Consider the following 20,293-nt stretch of genomic DNA (forward strand, 5'->3'; position numbering starts at 1 on the left):
AATGTGGAGAGGATAGTAGGCAAGCATCTTCCTCGTGCTATGCATGCAAGCCAGGCGTCTTGGTATCCTCAAACGGTATCAGACGCTGAAGGGCATCTCTGGTGCTAGGTCTGGAGAAATAGGTGCTGTTGACCCGTGGGAAGTCACGTACCAAAAAGTAGCTGGGGAAGAAGCTGGTGTGAGAAAATAGCTGTGGGGACGCCTGCCAAATTAAACAGTATAAAAATAAAACGACTGGTGCTTTAAGTGCTGTAGTCTTGAACCATATTTTGTGTCTGTGTGCTTTTTTTCTGGGGCTGCAGTCAATTATTTTGTGTCTGTGTCTTTCTGTGTTCATCCCACATCCTGCAATCAGGCCACAACATAAAACAATATGGTAGACTCATAATGTGTAATATGATGTAATAGTTAAATATAAACTAGATCCTTGACTGGGCGCAGTGGCTCAATGGCTGTAATCCTAGCACTCTGGAAGGCCGAGGCGGGTGGATGGCTCAAAGTCAGGAGTTTGAGACCAGCCTGAGCAAGAGTGAGACCCCTTCTCTACTAAAAAAAAATAGAAAGAAATTAGCTGGACAACTAAAAAAAAAAAATATATATATATATATATATATATATATATATTAATATTAGCTGGGCATGGTGGTGCATGCCTGTAGTCCCAGCTACTTGGGAGGCTGAAGCAGAAAGATTGCTTGAGCCCAGGAGTTTAAGATTGCTGTGAGCTAGGCTTGACACCACAGCACTCTAGCCCAGGCACCAGAGTGAGACTCTGTCTCAAAAAAAAAAAAATTCATAACAAATTAATAGAAATAAATTTCCTTAAGTTGATAAATCTACAATGAACCTACAGCAAATATAATATGTGAGAAACACTCCTGTTAAATTCAGAAACAAAGATGCCCATTATCACTCTTACTATTCAACATTGTACTGAAGGTCCTAACCTCTATAATAAAACAAGAAAAAAAATAAAAATAATACAGATTGAAAAAGACCAACTGCCCTTTTTGCAGATATTATGATTGTCAATACTTAAAGTTGAAACAAATTATCAGAACTAACAAGATAGTTCAGCAAGAACACTGAATGCAAAATCGACCTACAACTATGACTATCATTCCCCACATATCGGCAGTAATCGACTAAATAATGAATTAGGGTAAAAATTCTATTGATAACAAAGCCCACAGATAACCAGAAATAAATTAATATAAGAGTGTAAGTTCTTTATGGAAAAAATTATAAAATATTACTGAAGGCTATAAAGGAAACCTGAATTATTGGACACAATACCATATTTATAGATGAGGAACTCAATATTATAAAGATGTCCATCCTCTCCAATTTCATTATTTTGCTCAAAGTAACTTCAGCAAAAGTTAAAAAGGAATTTAGCAGAACTTGAAAAAAACAATATAAAATAAAGAACAGCAGAGGTTTGAGACTAGCCATGACAATTTCAGATAGAAAAACAAGAAGGTGGGACTTGTTCTTCCAGATGAGGAGACTTATCATGTGAAGGTAATTAAACTAGTGAAGCCTGAAAATAGATAGATAAACAAATGGAACAGAAAATCCATCCCAGGCATATGTGGGGCATTGTTTTCTTTTTATGTGGTTTTCTTTTTTTCAGATACATGGTCTTGCTCTGTCACCCCAGGCTAGGGTGCAGTGGTGCAATCATAGCTCACTGAGCCTTGAACTCCCAGGCTCAAGGGAACCTCCAACCTCAGCCTCCCGCTGGGACTATATCTGGTCATCACACCTGGCCAGAACTTGGTACTTGAGAAGGGTGACTTTTATGTCCCGATTCACATAGGCAGTCTCAATTTAGGCTTGTTGTCCCAGCATAAATATGAATACTATCCCCTTTCACTCTCAAAGGTCTCCTAGTTGGATGACAAATATATGGCCACCCCAAACATCATGAAAGTGGAATTACAAACTAGTGGGGAAAATACCAAATTGTTCAACAAGTGGCATTGAAATAACTGGTTTCCTATGTTAAAAATAACAACAACAACAACAACAAAATCCTTAGAATCTTCACCATACAGAAAGATAGATTCTGCAGTTTCAGGCATCCTTCCTTCCGACCCTCATCCAACCTATGTTTGTCTGCCTGTTTGCTTTTTTCACTTTCATCTAAAATCTACCTTTCTTGCAGAGACACTCTGGCTGGTGGTTTTTCTTGTCCACTATCTTGAAGCTCTGACTTGGGTGGGGCTAAGGCAATATACGTAACCTAAACATTTGTACCCCCATAATATGCTGAAATCAAATAAATAAATAAAAGATAGATTCTGTATGAATTAAAGGCCTAAATGTGGGGGGGAAAGCTTTAAAATTAGCACAAAAGGCACAGATATTTTAAAAAAGACAAATCAACTTGTTTTCATTAGAATAAAAAGTAAAATATGGTATTTAAAAAGAGTCACAGTTGTTTCTCAATGGTATCATTTGTAGTCTTTCACCAAATTATCTTTATCTGCCTTAAGGACAGTTAGATTGAACCATAGGCCAGATTTCCGAATCTGCCGATTTCATGTCATATTCTTTATTTCTGCTAAGCTTAAGAACCGTATTGTAAAGGTCGTAAGGAATGGTAGCAACCATTTGGTGACTGGCAGGCAGTAATGGGTATTCCTATTATATGAACTCAGGAAGTAGACTTCTCACTAAAGACTGCTGTTAGCATTCACTCAGACACAAAGTTGACAAGTCCTTAAATCTGGAGAGTTGAGTATTCCAACATGGGAGATGACAGTGAATGGATTTCTGGTCCACTTTTTGGCTCTGGGAGGTATTTCTTTAAATTCTTTTGTAGTGTTCAGATGTGGTTGTAAAATATGCCCCATAAGACACTATTGATTCCTTCGTATAACATGAATGAAGAAAATCATCATGCATCAAGAAGAAGCTTGAAACAGATGTTTGGTATGTTAAAAAAAAAAAAAGAAGAAGAAGCTAAGTACCCAACTATTGAGTTATGTGTGCCACAGACAGATCTTCTTAAACAAACAACAAAAAAGCATGATACTGAAGGCTTGAAGTGATAGCTTCTGAGTATTGGAAATACATCAACACCTGAAACATTCCTCTGGAGCCATGCCTCTAGATGTCCTAGAAATAGTCCTTATTGGAATTTTGAAGAAATGTTTTCATCTCCTTTCTCATTTCAAAAACTTGCTATGCAAGCACTCTTAACAGCCAGTATATGTCAAAATGCAGAGTCATGTGCTTGCTTTGGCCAGGACGCTAAAACAATGTATATTTAGTGGCTGCCATTTTATCAGCCCCAATTTTCACCATTTCCTGTTGTTTTCTCTCCAAATGAACAGTGGATGGATTAGCATTCAGGAGGGAGCTTTTGCATGAGGCATTGCCCTTCTTTACTGCACACGGCTGGGCGTGGCGGAACTGACGCCCACACATCTTTTCTGCTGTCTACAGGGCTCCTCAGATAAACACTAATCAAGTGGAAAGCATCTTCTCCAGGAGCAGAGGTTGTCAGTGATGAACAGAACAAAAGACTTGAGAAGCACTTTCCCCGCATCTGAACGCACACATGCCAAGGCCTGACTCAGACTCTGCGCATCAATAATTTCACCCAGAATTAAGCAAAATATTTGTGAATCCATACGTCCAACAGCCATTGCTCTGTCACATTGTGCATCTGAAATGCGACAACCAACAGTTCACTCCGGTTTTCTCTCTCAAGCTAATTATCATTAACTTCGCACCTGATTTACCATCTTCTTGGGGGAAGTTTGATTTATAATGAGTTTTACTATTCCTAGAACACAGCAGCAGCCACTCTTGGCCCTTCCAACCCATCCTCTGCACTGTAGGCAGAGAAATCAGGCTGTATCTCTGCTCCAATGTTCCATGAGGTATCCCTGGTTGTGATGATAAACTCTCCCTTTTGGCTCAGCTTCCCTCAGGTTGTTTTTGTCACGTGCAGTACAATTCATCCCTTGAGTGAGATGAAATCTGCCTTAGCATGTTTCTAAGGAAAGGGAGACGACATCTGAGGAGAGAGGAGAGAGTGAGGAGGTTTGATGAAACAGGAGCTGAAGTGGGGTGTGGGTGTGAACAGCAACGGCATAACAAAGGAGTTGCTTTGAAGATAAAAGAGAGGCGGACAGAGGGGATGCAGGGTGGGGTGTGGATGGAGAAAGACATAGAAACTTCTGGGGATGCAAGCATTGAGGGAGCTGGGGCCAATGTCACAGTTTAATTTGTGCTATCCCAGCATCTAGCACAGGTCTGGGGCATAAGAGATACTTGAATGTTAGTTAAACAAGTGAAGAAAATAAGGTCAAGAGACTCTTTTGTTTTGTTTTGTTTTTGAGACAGAGTCTCACTCTGTTGCCCAGGTTAGAGTGCCGTGGCATCAGCCTAGCTCACAGCAACCTCAAACCCCTGGGCTCAACCAATCCTCCTGCCTCAGGCTCCTGAGTAGCTGGGACTACAGGCATGTGCCACCATGCCTGGCTAATTTTTTCTATATATTTTTAGTTGGCCAACTAATTTCTTTCTATTTTTAGTAGAGACGGGGTCTCGCTCTTGCTCAGGCTGGTCTCGAACTCCTGAGCTCAAACAATCGCCCACCTTGGCCTCCCAGAGTGCTAGGATTACAGGCATGAGCCACCCGCCTGGCCCCAGGGACTCTTTCCTGAAGCAGAAGGGAAAGCCAGGGCTGCTTCTGTGTGAGAGTGAGGGATGCAGGGGAGGGGAGGGAGGGCAGTGTGTGAGCCTGGGGGCTGGTGGCCTTGCTGGAGATTGCCCTGTTACAACGCCTTCCCCTGCAGTGTCTGAGCATCTTGGTCCCCCCAGGACAGGATCTCTTCCCAGGTCAGTTCTAGAAAAACTCTGATGACTTTCACTTTTTTACAGGAATACTGAAAGGACCAGATGGAAACTAGCTTTTTATGAAGTGATACTATGTGCCAGGTATGTTAATGGACACTACAACTATAATTTCCCACCCAGTTCCCACCGCAGCCCAGTGAATCAGGTGTCGGCATGCTCATTTGAAATAACTTTAGTTTGAAATGGCTAAGTGACCTGCCCAAGTGCCAGAGCTCACCTGGGTTTGACCCCAGGTTCTGCATTCTTTTCACACACCACGCTCCCTCACGGAAACCTACACCAGCAAGTCAGCCCAGCTCTTGGTGCAAGCTTTCTTCTGAGCTTCTTCTCAGCTCAGTGGGTTTCTTCCTTGGAGGTTAACTTCTCTTCAAAATCTTCCAGATAACTTCCTGTAGTTTCCTTTGCACAAAAAAGAATGAAAAAGATTCTAGACCCAAATCTAGGAGGTGGGTTCTGAGCAGCATCGTGGCTCTGCATGATTCTCTCCACGACTTTTGGTAAGAGAGAAGGCCTAGGGGTGTCTTTATAGTTGGCTCTCACCAGTTGTAAAGGTAAGTGTCTTTCCCTGCTGTTGCCCTCGCCCAAGCTTGGGGAGGGGGAATCTGAGGTCAGGGGAAGGGGGATCTTGTAGAAAAAGAGGCCATGTCACCTTCTCAGAAGGTGAATTCATTTCCTGTAGTTATGGTAACAAGGCACCATAAATTGGATGGCTAAAAACAAGAATTTATTTTTCACAGCTCTGGAAGCTAGAAGTCTGATATCAAGGCATTAACAGGACCACACTCCCTCCAAAAGGTGTAGGGAAGAATCCTTCTGTGCCACTTCTAGCTCCTGGGGTGGCCAGCAGTCCTTGGCCCTGCTTGTCTTGTGGATCCATCACTCCAGTCTCCACCTCCACCTTCACCTGGTGTTCTTCCTTGTGTGTGTCTCTCTCCTCTTCTTATAAAGACACTAGACATATTGGATTAGCTCCCACCCTAATCCAGTGTGACTCAACTTGGTTACATCTACAAGAACCCTAATTCTAAATAGGTCACATTCACAGGTACTGGGGGTAGCATGTTAGCATATCTTCCTGGAACACAATTCAACCCACACTGAAGGCCTGCCACTCCTTGGACATGCAGAAACAGCAATGAGTTACTGGAATCTTGGGGGTGGTACCAAGAGTCAAAAGGTGCCAATCAAGGGATGCAAGGGTTAGAGCTTAGGGTCGCACTCAGCTGTAGATCAAGAGTTCCCTGGTTCAAAGTCACATCCACCTTGTTTACTTTCTACTTTTCTTCACAAAACGTGGCTGGGAAAGAAAAAATGAGCTCAGAGGAAGAAAGTAAAAGTCTGCTCAGATAACGTAGGGTAGGAATGAAGCTAACTGTAATGTCACCAGTAAAGATTATTTCTCCCAGACACAGAAAGCAGCTCTAAAATGTCATAACAATCCCCTTATTTGAGAGACTACTATTTCCTTATTGCTTTGCTCTCTCAAATCATAGACTATCAGAAACTTTGAAATTTTATCAGTAAAAATAAAATGGACCACTTTTTTTTTTTTTTTTTTTTTTTAAGCTTAAAACCACTCAAATTTATCCTTACAGTTCTGGAGATCTGAAATTCAAAACCAGTTTCACTGGGCCAAAATAAAAATGTCAACAGGGCTACACTCCCTCCAGAAACTCCAGGGGAGAATGTGTTTCTTTGCCTTTTCCAACTTCTAGAGCTGAAACAGCCCACTTTTGCCTGGAGGATCCAAGTCACTTAGGGCAGAGAAGCAGGCTCAATTTCCAACCCATATACAAAACTTCAGATAAAGGGTTTCTAGAAACAACATTCCATATCTATTTCAGTGTGTAGTGTCCAGGAAAACAGATGCCCAGGTCCACTCTGTAGTCCACACCTGAGGAGGACTCAGCCATAGCCTTGCTTTGCTTAGAGACTGTTTCACTGAAGTTTCTCCTAACCTCCAGTGTTGCCCCAAATCCTATATATTCCTTTGTTTGATGAAGCCTCCCAGGGTTCCTTTGTGTACAGGCTCCCTCATTGCATGGGTGATGCTAAATCACTACTTCCTCTACTGGGCTGCATGAAACTGGATGAAGACAGAGCCTCAAGTGCCTTTCTGGTCCTGACCACTGTCCTCCCAGCACCGGCTCTGGGATCTTGCCCCACTTAGCCTTATTGACTCAAAAAAATCACAAGATTAAAAAATTTGGAGAGGAGAGCTTTACTTCTTATAAAGCTTACAGGAGAAGTGGGGCATGGGCAATATACATAACCTTAACCCTTTGCACTTGCTTGTTTTTTTCTTGATTCCTTTATTCTACTCAGGATTTAATTTTTTAAATACCCCAGTGTAGGTGACTGACATATGTTTTGCTAATTTAAGAATTAAAATTTAGTGAGTAATGTACGTGTTCTGCCCAGAGCGTTTGAAAGTAATGTGTTCTGGACAAGGCCCTTGTGACAAACACAGTTGCTGCCTAGAGGCATAACAATAGACCTGAGTTTCTGCATTGAGGCAAGAGCTGCCCAGCCCCACAATAAGTGGAGGCCTGGAGGCCACACAATAAGCACATTGTTCTTTTGATTGCTGCTTAATCCCATAAGATAGCTGGTTAGTCAATGATGGGTAAGACCCCTCAAGGGAGGGGCAACCTAAGCCATGCCCAGCCACCGGGGATTGGCCTAAGAGGAACTGGGGACGAAAAATGCCCCCAGTAGCAGCCTTGCCCAACCTTGCTAATCTCGGTCTGTGATCTATGCCTGGCGCCTTGAGCAACTGCCTGGAAACCTTGAGTCAGAAGATATCTATGTCCTTAGGCTACATGTTCCAGAATTTATGGCTATCGCTGCCACGTCTGGGCACGTACAAGGAACTAACTTTGATTTTTGAGATATAAAAATAAAACAACTGGTGCATTATGCACTGTAGTCTTGTAACCATCTTTGTGTGTGTCTGTGTGTCTTTTTTGTTCTGTGTTCATCCTCCGTCCTACAAAAGGGCCACGACACCCCAGATTTTACAAAGTGCAGCAGTAGAATAAAAAACTGGAGTTTCTTTTCATACAAACTTATTTATTTGGATTTTTTAATATTTCAAATTATTGATACATTCAAAGAGTAATTTTAATCTCTATAATTTTTGCTAACCATGTCGAGTCACACTCGACATCTGAGTGCAAAGGGTTAACATTTGTACCCCCATAATATGCTGAAATTTAAAAAAATAAATAAATAGAATAAAATAAAAAATAAAGCTTGCAGCCTGCAGATGGTCACCCTATAGGCTGTGAAGCATAGCCTCTGGCAGAAACTGAAAGCAGGCACTTTGAAGGAAGAAGGGTAAGAGAGAAATTTATGTTGAATGGGTTCGCTAAGTATACATAATTCAACAGGTTATAGGAGGAGCTATGAACATCTATGAAGATGGACACGCACATGCGCAGAAAGCAAACATGTATACCAGGTAGTCCCATGTTCACCTTGGGGTAGAGACTTAATATTTAAATGTATTAAAATTAGGTTTTATATGTCAAAAGGTAAAACAAAGGACACAGAAATGCCCTGTGTACAGCATCTGCGGACCAGCCAGAACCAGTCCATGCTTTCTTATCTGGAAGAAATGCCGCTGTGTTGAAACCACAAAAAGGGAGGAGAGTCTGGCTGCAGCATCAGGTGATTCCTTAAAATCAGTGGTGCAGGAAGTATTTTGAAAGGACTACTTTCTGTTTAATTCTAATGGTGAAGATGGCGGACGAGAAACACCGCCAGACAGAGTGTCTCTGCAGAAAAGACAGATTCTAGGAGAAATTAGAAGAAAGAAGCAAGCAGACAAGAATACATCGGACGAGAGTTGGAAGGAGGGGTACCTGAGACCGCGGGAGACTCCACGGGAGGAGGTTGCAGAGGAAAACTGGAAGCAGAGACCTCCAAAGTAGCCTGGAGACCACCGGCAAGGGTAGGTAGAACGGATAACTTCCCCCTCCCTTGCATCTCAGACTGCTGGTGGGCTCCCCAGCGGTTGGAGTGACCTGTGGACACCAGCCCAGAAGACGGCCACCACCAGTGAGCAGTAAGACTGTAGTGGATGCAGCACCAGGCTCCCACCTCCCTCGGGGCACCTCCATGTGCACAGACCTGAACCACGCGGCAGGCGCCATATTGCTTCATTATCCCCTCCCTCTTCCCTATCCACAGCTGCTGAGAAAGATAATATAGCCACCACCCGGAGGCATCTCCAGGGAATGGGACCTTCCCTTCTGGGGACCTACTGAAGGGTACTCAGACAGTGAGCTCCCTACCTGCCAGCCCTTCTAGGTGCTGCTGGCCTGGTGATTCCAGGAGAACAGGGCAGACTCTGAGGCTGAGAGACAAAGACCCAGCTTGGGCTCCCTGTGGGTGAATTAGGACTGGCACTCCTCTCCCTGGTGGGGTTGGGGATTGAACTCCAGGACCCAGAGGTCAGACCTGCAGACCAAATCCCATGCACCCAGGTCTTGCATTGCCGGGGGCACAGAAGGGATATTCATGAATAGCCTACTGAGGTGTGTGTGCCTTCAGGGGCATATCAGTGTCCTTGACAGCAACCCTCCTCCCAAGGGGAAGCTGTGTGCCCAGTCCAGGCGGTGACCCTGCGCAGGGAACCTCCCGGCTGGCATCACAGCCAGGGGAGGCCTGGTGGCGTGAGGTCTGGCTTACTAGCAGAGGCCCAGGAGTAGCCACAGATTTGGGATGGAGGAAAGGAGTGAAGCCTGCTCTAGACTGCTGGTCTCAGACGGCCCCACCCCCACACAGACTTTCTGACTGAGTGGATCCATTCCAGCACTTCCCTGACAGCTTTTCCTGGAAGCAGAGAACAGAACTTTGACCCCTGCTAACAGCATTTGTGGTGCCTGAGGGCAGGCTGACCGGATCCAGCTCTGCCCAGACTTACTCCTAGACCAGCCCTCACTGAGGTGGAGAATAAGGACACACCTGGAAGTCCCAGGGCCCCACCCACCACCTGAGGCAATAGAGTGCCTCTCCAGAGGAACAAGAACTGGATACAAGACCCAAAAACAAGAGTGTAGCTTGCTCCTCTGAGCAAGCGCCACCTACTGACAGGGAGGACATTCTGCACACCCTTTTCAGGGCACCTACTAACTCATCATACAGGGTGTGGTCAAATCTCACCCACAAACACCACCTACTGGTTCAGAGACTAAACACTGCATGTCAATATCCAAACAAAAACCTAAAGGCAAGAAGCAACAACTGATCCAGATGGGAAGAAATCAGTGAAGGAACTCTGAAAACATGAAGAACCAAACGGAAAGCACACCCCCAAAGAGTAGCACCAGCCCCTTAGAAATGGACACCAACCAAAATCAGACCACTAAAATCACAGAAGAGGAATCTCAAACATGGATACTAAGAAAATTCGACTTGCAAAAACAACTGGATAACCAACGCAAAGAAAATGCAAAAAGATTCCAGGACCTGGAACAAAAATTCACTAAAGAAATTGAAACAGTGAAGAAAAGTCTAACTGAACACCTGGAAATGAAGAATCAATTCAGGGAACTACAAAACACAGTGGAAAACCTCAAGAACAGGGTAGATCAAACAGAAGAAAGAATCTCAGAAATTGAAGATAACACCTTCCAATGAAATAAATCAGTCACAGAGATAGAACAGAGAAACAAGAGAAAAGTGTAAAGCCTACAAGAGATGTGGGATTATGTGAAGAAACCTAATGTGTGGGTCATAGGGTTACTAGAAGGGGAAGAAGAAAACACTCAAGGGTTGGACAAGCTATTTGAAGATGTAATAGATGAAAATTTCCCAGGCCTTGCTAAAAATGTCGATATATGTCAATATACAAGTTCAAGAAGCTCAAAGGACCCCTGGGAGATTCAATGCAAACAGGAAGACGTCACAACATGCAATCATCAGACTGACCAAAATATCAACTAAAGAGGCCCTTCTAAGAGCTATAAGATGAAAGAAGCAAGTAACATACAAAGGAAAGCCAACCCGAATAACGCCAGACTTTCTACTGAAACTTTACAAGCAAGGAGAGACTAGGGCCCCATTCTCACTCTCCTGAAACAGAATAATGCCCAGCCTAGAATCTTATTCCCCGAAAAACTAAGTTTTGTATATGAATAAAAAATCAAGACATTCTCAGATGAGCAAAGACTGAGGGAATTAAAGACAAGACCAGTCCTTTAAGAAGTACTCAAAACAGTGTTACCCACGGATCAGCACAATAAACACTCAGGAATGTAAATCTACTCAAAGCTAAAAATCAAAGCCCAGATACCACAATGGCTCAAGAGAGAAAACAAAGCAACAAAATTCAACCCAACATAACGAACAGAAATCTGCCTCAATAAATGTGAATGGTTTGGACTCCCCATTCAAGAGACATAGGCTGGCCGAATGGATAAAAGAATACAAGCCAAGTATCTTCTGCCTTCAGGAAACACATCTAACCTGCAAAGATGCAGTTAGACTAAAGGTAAAAGGGTGGAGATCAATATTTCAAGCAAACGGAAGCCAAAAGAAAGCTGGTGTGACGGTGCTGATTAGAGAGAACTTAGTTTTTAAATCAACAAAAGTAGTAAAAGACAAAGTGGGTCACTATATAATGGTGAACGGTACAGTTCGACAAGAAGACATGACAATTCTAAATATATATGCACCCAACCTTGGTACACTCAGATTCATAAAGCAAACTCTACTGGATCTAAACAAATGGATAAACAACAACACCATAATAGTCGGAGACTTTAACACCCCACTGACAGCACAGGACAGATCCTCCAAACAGAAAACCAAGAAAGAAATAATGAACTTAAGGGGAACTCTAGAACAAATGGGCCTGACTGACATTTACAGGACATTCTACACCAAAACCACTGAATATACATTCTTCCCATCAGCTCATGGGTCATTCTCTAAGATTGACCATATCCTCAGACAAAAAGCATGTCTCAAACAATTTAAAAAATAGAAATTATACCATGTATCTTTTCAGACCACAATGGAATAAATGTAGAAATTGATCCTAACAGGAGTTCTCTTTTCTACACAAAGTCATGGAAACTAAACAACCTTCTGCTGAATGATCACTTAATAAATGAGGAAATCAAGATGGAAATCAAAAGATTCTTTGAACTAAATGACAAAGGAGACACAAGTTACCAAAATCTGTGGGACACAGCTAAAGCAGTCCTGAGAGGAAAGTCTATTTCCATAAATGCCTATATCCAAAAGTAAAAAAGATCACAAATAGACAACCTAATGAAACATCTCAAAAAGCTGGCAAAAGAAGAACAGACAGACCCCAAACCCAGCAGAAGAAGTGAATCATTAAGATCAAATTAGAACTAAATGAAATTGACAACAGGGAAACTATATAGAAGATTAATAAAACAAAAAGTTGGTTCTTTGGAAAAATAAACAAAATTGACACACTATTGGCTAGACTAATGAAAAGCAGAAAAGAAAAATCTCTAATAAGCTCCATCAGGAACAATAAAGGAGAAATTACAACTGATGTCACAGAGATACAAGATATAATTCATGAATACTACAAAAACCACTATGCACACAAACTGGAAAATGTGGAGGAAATGGACAATTTCCTAGAAACACACAGCCTCCCTAGGCCCAACCAGGAAGAAACAGAATTCCTGAACAGACCAATATCAAGTACTAAAATTGAAACAGCAATAAAAAACCTTCCTAAAAAGAAAAGTCCTGGACCAGATGGTTTCACACCCAAATTTTACTACACCTACAAAGAAGAACTGGTGCCTATCCTGCAAAAATTATTCCACAACATCAAGAAGCATGTCTTCCCTTGATTTTTTAGTTAAAAAAAAAAGAAATTAAAAAAAAAAAAAAAAAGAAGCATGGAATCCTTTCCAACACATTTTATGAAACAAACAGAACCCTGATACCAAAACCAGGAAAGGATGCAACAAAAAAAGAAAACTACAGACCAATATCCCTTATGAATATGGATGCAAAAATTCTCAACAAAATCCCAGCAAACTGAATTCAGGTGCTTATCAAAAAATTAATCCATCAGGACCAAGTGGGCTTCAACATATGCAAATCTATAAATTTAATTCACCATATAAACAGAAGCAAAAACAAAGACCATATGATCCTCTCAGTAGACGCAGAAAAAGCATTTGACAAAATCCAACACCCTCTTATGATAAGAACGCTCAACAAAATAGGCATAGACGGGGCTTACCTAAAAATGATACAAGCCATATATGACAAACCCACAGTCAATATCATACTGAATGGGGAAAAATTGAAAGCATTACCACTTAGAACTGGAACAAGACAAGGTTGTTCACTATCTCCACTTCTATTCAACATAGTGCTGGAAGTCCTTACTACAGCAATCAAGAGAGCGGAATTAAGGGCATCCAAATGGGAGCAGAAGACATCAAACTCTCACTCTTTGCTGATGACATGAAATTATACCTGGAAAAACCCAAGGATTCAACCAAGAGACTCCTTAAACTGATAAATGAATTTGGTAAAGTTTCAGGATACAAAATCAATACACAGAAATCAGAGGCATTCATATATGCCAACAACAGTACAAGTGAGAACCAAATCAAAGACTCAATTCCCTTCAAAATAGCAACAAAGAAAATAAAGTACCTAGGAATATATTTAACTAAGGAGTTAAAAGACCTCTACAGGGAGAACTATGAAACACTGAAGAAAGAAACAGCAGAGGATGTAAACAGGTGAAAGAATATACCATGCTCATGGGTCGGCAGAATCAACATTGTTAAAATGTCTATACTACCCAAAGTGACCTACAGAGTCAATGAAATCCCTATTAAAATACCATCATCATTTTTTACAGATATAGAAAAAATAGTTTTACACTTCATATGAAACCAGAGAAGACCCCATATAGCAAAATCAATCCTAGGCAATAAAAACAAAATAGGAGGTATCAATTTACCAGATTTCAAACTATACTACAAGGCTATAATAATTAAAACAGTTTTGGACTGGCACAAGAACAGGGACATTGACCAGTGGAACAGAACAGGGAACCCAGATATAAAACCAGCTTCATATAGCCAACTAATCTTCGACAAAGCAGACAAAAACATACACTATGGAAAAGAATCCTTATTCAATAAATGGTGCTGGGAAAACTGGATAGCCACATGTAGAAGACTGAAACAGGACCCACACCTTTCACCTCTCACAAAAATCAACTCACGCTGGGTAACAGACTTGAACCTTAGGTGTGAAACTATTAGAATTCTACAGGAAAACATTGGAAATACCCTTCTAGACATTGGCCTAGGCAAAGAATTTATGAAGAAGACCCCAAAGGCAATCACAGCAGCAACAAAAATAAATATATGGGATCTGATCAAATTAAAAAGCTTCTGCACTGTCAAGAGAGCAAACAGATAATCCACAGAATGGGAGAAAATTTTCGCAAGCTACACAACCGATAAATGGCTAATAACTAGAATTTATTTAGAACTCAGAAAAATCAGCAAGGAAAAATCAAACAACCCTATCAAAAAGTGGACAAAGGACATGAACAGAAATTTTTCAAAAGAAGACAGAATAAAGGTCAACAAACATATGAAAAAATGCTCAACATCTCTAATCATCAGGGAAATGCAAATCAAAACTGCAATGAGATATCACTTATCTCCAATAAGAATGGCCTGTATCCAAAAAGTCCCCAAACAATAAATGTTGGCATGGATGCGGAGAGAGATAGGAACACTCCTACACTGCTGGTGGGACTGGAAACTGGTTCAGCCTCTGTGGAAAGCAATATGGAGATACCTTAAAGTGATACAAGTAGATCTACCATTTGATCCAGCAATTCCACTACTGGGCATCTACCCAAAACATCAAATGACACTCTACAAATGGGACACCTGCATACGAATATTTATAGCAGCACAGTTCACAATTGCAAAGGTGTGGAAACAACCCAGGTGCCCATCAATACATGAGTGGATTAATAAAATGTGGTATATGTATACCATGGAGTACTATTCACCTTTAAGAAACAAGGGTGATATAGCACCTCTTGTATTTTCCTGGATAGAGCTGGAACCCATTCTACTAAGTGAAGTATCTCAAGAATGGAAAAACAAGCACCACATGTGCTCACCAGCAAATTGGCATTAATGGATCAACACCTAAATGGACACATAGGAATAACATTTATCGGGTGTCGGGTGGGCAGGAGGAGGGAGGAAGGGATGGTATATACAAACATAATAAGTGAGATGTGCAACGTTTGGGGGATGGTCATGCTTGAAGCTCTGACTCAAGGGGGGAGGGAGGGCATGGGCAATATACATAACCTTAACATTGGTACCCCCATAATATGCTGAAATAAAAAAAAATGGGAAAAAAAAGTCTAATGGTGGTTAATATGGAGGGGGTATAATGAAATATGTCTGACTTCCCATCTCCGTATGGTCTAGAACTCAATTTTTAAGGCTTCTGTAGGGTCCTCTTGGCCAAGAAGGGTCCATTAAGTCAGGTGGGGGAACTTAGGATTTTATTTGTATTTCACAGCCTTCTGCGGGGATTTAACTTTTTGTGATTTTTTTTTCTTTCTCTCAAACAAACACACACCCTCCCTCTAACCTGTGTCCATTTTTTCTTTCTTCCTTCCAGGCACTCTTCATGAAGGTGTGCTCTAACCCAGAGGTCAGCAAACTATAGCCCATGGCCAAATCCTGCCTCCTTCCTGTTTTTGTAAATAAAATCTTATTGGAACACAGCCACACTCATGCATGTACTTATCATCTATGGCTACTTTTGTGCAATGACAGCAGAGCTAAGTAGTTGTGACAAAGACCATCTAGGCTGCAAAGATGAAAATACATACTATCCAGACCTTGGAGAAACAGCTTGTTGACCCTGCTCTGTCTTCACAATTCTGCTTTGTCAATCCAATTCATTCCTCAATTCATGGCAGGCTGTCTTCCCCCTCCACTCCAACCTCTTTATCAAAATTGCCTTCCAATGACAATAACCACCTGCCAATGAATATGTATATAAACACTTAGACCAATGCCTATCACAGTACACATTGTATGTTGTTATTATTTTAAAAAAATTATTATTGTCCTCTTCTGCCTCCTCTTACAATTCTCTTCTCCTTTTCCCTTTGCCTTTAGGGCACTGGTACTTCCCTGCCCTCCTGCCTGGCTGACCACTCTTTCCCCTACCCACCTAAAACAAAATTTTCTTTGTCTCATTCCATGGATTGGTCTCACCCTGTGGGCTAATCTACATCGTGATTCAGTTGGTCCCTCTGTGCTCTTGGCAGCTGAGTCTGTATTTCCTTCTAGCCAAGAAAGGTCTCATAGGCACTTCACATTCAGGAATTCCACACACAAACTCCTCCCTCTCCCTCTTCCCTTTTCTCTTCCCCCTCCCTCTTCCCCTCTTCTTCCTTCCTCACCTCTTCCTCTTCCTCCTAAATTCTCTGTATCCATGACTGGCAATGCTACCTCTTCAAATCTCCAAGCCAGACACCTGGGAGCGAACCTAGCACCGCCCCCCCCCTCAGTGAGATTCCACTTGTATGTGCTACAGAGGTAGTGGTCCACACTCCTAGTGCCTGGCTGAGCCTGCTCTCTTCCATCCTAGTTTCCTCCCTAGTTTCCTCATACTTTCTCTGAAATGCCTCTCCTGACAGGCCTCCCCTCTCCTGCCAGGCCCACTTCCTGAGCCTCAGCTCCCCATACCCTGATGCACCCTAAAATTAGGAACCACTGGTCTATAGCATAGTTCAGAGGATAAGCAGCTTGACTGTAGTCCTTGGTTTAAATCCTAGCACTTCCCACCTGCTCTGGCTGATCCTGGGGCTAACGCTAAAATTCCACACCCGTCCCCTTCCTACATGTTTCAGTACCCAAGTATTCCTGCAAAAGGAAACTAATCTACATCTGTGACAGATATTTCTCCAAGAGGTTCTACTGACTCTCCATAAGGAGCTTGTTCCTGATCCCAGATCATAGCTGCATGTTTAATAAGCTCTCAGGATAACTCCTAAGGACATAAACTCTAAGGACTGGGCTTGGGGCTACAGTACATACGCCAGATCAAATCCTGGAGTTCCCCATTAGCTTTTCCTGGTGGCCTTTGACCTGTGGCACATTCCTGCTGTTTTAAGTCCACATTGTAGTCCTCTCCATGGTCTTGTGTGTGTATAAATCTATTCATATGGCTCTAGCTGTTAACCAATAGAAGACAGGGACAAGAAGAACATAAGAGAGTCATTGGGTTAGTGACAGGGTTCTGAAACCAAAGTCAGGAAGAGTAGATTCAGGTCCTAAACCTGTCAATGAGAAGCTGTGTGCTTGGGAAGAACATTTATTTTCAATCAAATGTCCACTATGAAGGGCACACACTAGTGACTCTGAAGGCCCTTACAAGTACAATTGTCATGTCAGTCCTTTTCCAGGAAGGGCAAGGAACCTGCTATAGGAAGGGAAACCTGTTGCTTGTTTTACATCATGGAGATAAATTGTAGTGAAGCAGGCTTGGCAACTTTGATGAGTCCCAGCCTAAGTGAGTATGTGTGGCACAATTTTATAGGAATGTTGGGCAAGGCTACACAGGTGAAAGGTATTACTTAGTCCTAGCCTTACATCAGGGGGTATAGCTCAGGGGTAGAGCATTTGACTGCAGATCAAGAGGTCCCCGGTTCAAATCCGGGTGCCCCCTGCCATCCATTTGTTTTGCTCCCTGGAACTAGTATTGAAGATTCAGCTCCCTTCTCCAATCCAAAATCTCAAAATACTGAGCCTCCCCAAATCTGGAAAAAAGCCAGGGATGACTTAAAACCCTGTTACTGAGCATCACAGTCTCAGAGTGATAAATTCTTCAACTCTGACTTTTTATTTCATTTACCAAAGGTTCCATTCTACATAGCCTGGTTTAGCTTCACTTTTTCTATTTAATACATGTTTTCATGATCTCAAATCAGTGGTGTGCTGGTCAATGTTTAACTACCACTTCTTAGTGGAGCTCATGAGTGATTTGTAGTTTTCCAATTTCACAGTATTGATAATACCACTATTGTTCAAGCTACAAGGCCAATTTCAAGCTACAAATATGGGATCACTAAAGATGAGTTGGGAAGATATGTTAACAAGTGATTTGCTGCTGTAAGACAGCTCAAGCACACCACTGTCCCTAATCCACCTTCCCTACAGAGGCATGGGCTTTTTGACTCTAAACAGTGTTTACTCACATCAGAACAGTGGCTATAACCCATCCATTCATCCATAGAATCATTCATCCATTAAAGTCATATTTGATTTCTACTCAGTGTCAGGCACAGGACAGAACTGAGTAAGAACTTTCTATGGTAAGTAAACAGTCAAATGAAGAAATGATCAAGTGATGCTAGGTCAGCTGAATAAAAGAAGAAAGGGTACTATTTTAAAATGAAAGGATTTCTATTATGAGCAATATACTAGACTAGATAATCTAAAACTCCCCATCTCAAAATACCCAGAAATGCAAGATAATATAATAAATATATAAATTCCTAGGTATAGCTGAACTCTCATACCAGTAAGGGATATCTCTGGGGTTAGATTGGAGAATGAACTAAAACCCTGAGAAGTAAAAATGTAGGTGCTTGAGTTTTCAGACTCATGTAGGACAGGAGATTAGGCCTTAGACCTGGAGTCCCCCTTTTCTCCTATAAAGTCAGACTCTTAGAGAGCCATCTCATTAGTAAAAGAGTGGGCAAAAAAATTTCATACACCAGTATAAGACAAGAGGTCTTTATCTTCCTGAGGGGCAGAGGGCATCTCTTCTGAGAATTCATAACCACAGATCTACTTTCACATGTGTTAGGGCTTTGAATTTACACTACCTACATGGTTCAGAAACTCCCCTACCTGAAAATTAACATAAAAAGTACTTGGGCTAATTATGATTCTGAAATATCTAGAAGAAGAACATCAACTCTAAAGAGCATGCCCTCAAGCCAGGCTGCAGGATTGCCACTGATAAAACCTGACCTAAGGCCGGGCGCTGTGGCTCACGCCTGTAATCCTAGCTCTTGGGAGGCCGAGGCGGGCGGATTGCTCAAGGTCAGGAGTTCAAAACCAGCCTGAGCAAGAGCGAGACCCCGTCTCTACTATAAATAGAAAGAAATTAATTGGCCAACTGATATATATATAAAAAATTAGCCGGGCATGGTGGCGCATGCCTGTAGTCCCAGCTACTCGGGAGGCTGAGGCAGAAGGATCACTCAAGCCCAGGAGTTTGAGGTTGCTGTGAGCTAGGCTGATGCCACGGCACTCACTCTAGCCTGGACAACAAAGTGAGACTCTGTCTCAAAAAAAAAAAAAAAAAAAAAAAAAAACCTGACCTAACATGGGCTCACAATTCAAAGCAATAAGATGTACAAGGAACCAGTGTATTATGAGAGAAAATCATCAAACAAAAATAATGTCACATAATAGAATTATCAGATAGATACTATAAAGTAATGATAGTTAAAATTATTAAAGGCATAAGGAATTAAAAGCAGGAGAACATGTGATTTTTTAGAAGATAAAGCAGATTCATCTAAAATGAAAAATATAATCACTAAAATTGATCACTTAATTAACAGATTAAATGCAGATAAAAAACATAGAGATTAGATGAATTTACAGAGAGATTTAGGAGTGAACTAGAATATAAATCTTTTAAAAATCACCTCACAAAAGTCTAAAGAATGGAATATATGAAAGAGTACCTAAGTGACATAGAGAAGAATAAAAAGGGATTCAAAATATGTCAAACACAAATTCTACAGTGGGAAAATATAGTGAGGGAGAGGCAATAGTAAAAGATATAACGGCTGAGAATTTTCCAGACTTGTATTAAACAAAGATATGATACCTCAGATTTAGGAATATTGAGTTCTAAGAAAGATAAATAAAAGATCCATGCCTAGGCACACCGCAGTGAAACTTCATAATATCATAGATAAAGAGATGATCTTTAAAGCAGCCAGAGAGAGAAGACAAATCATACACAAGGGAACACTTAGACTGACAGTACACTTTTTGACAGCAACAATGAAAGTCAGAAGACAATGGAATAGAATAGTAAAAGCGTGAAAGAAAATAACTATAACCTAGAATTCTCTACTTAGTTAAACCAGCATTCATGAATGAGAGAAAAGTAAGGCATTTTCATATAACCAAAAGCATATACTTCTTTCAAATCGGCAGAAAGAAAAAAATGAATAAAGAAAACTGACCAATATTATAGATGGAGAAATGGCATAGAAAAAACTCAGAATAAGTAGAAAGCACAAAATAAGGTGGTAGAAATGAATTAAAAAATTAATAATCACAATACATGTAAGCAGATTATTTGTCAA

The 20,293-nt window shown here is 41.4% G+C and overlaps 1 non-coding gene across 1 annotated transcript; it reads left to right on the plus strand.

The window, feature by feature from the left end:
* Nucleotides 1-17,553: 17,553 nt before the first annotated feature.
* Nucleotides 17,554-17,625, plus strand: TRNAC-GCA (transfer RNA cysteine (anticodon GCA)). The gene has a single exon. It is a non-coding gene; the product is annotated as a tRNA-Cys (tRNA).
* The last annotated feature ends 2,668 nt before the right edge of the window (nt 17,626-20,293 follow it).

Source organism: Microcebus murinus, chromosome 9 (assembly GCF_040939455.1).
Source record: "Microcebus murinus isolate Inina chromosome 9, M.murinus_Inina_mat1.0, whole genome shotgun sequence".
In the NCBI taxonomy this organism is placed as follows: domain Eukaryota; kingdom Metazoa; phylum Chordata; class Mammalia; order Primates; family Cheirogaleidae; genus Microcebus; species Microcebus murinus.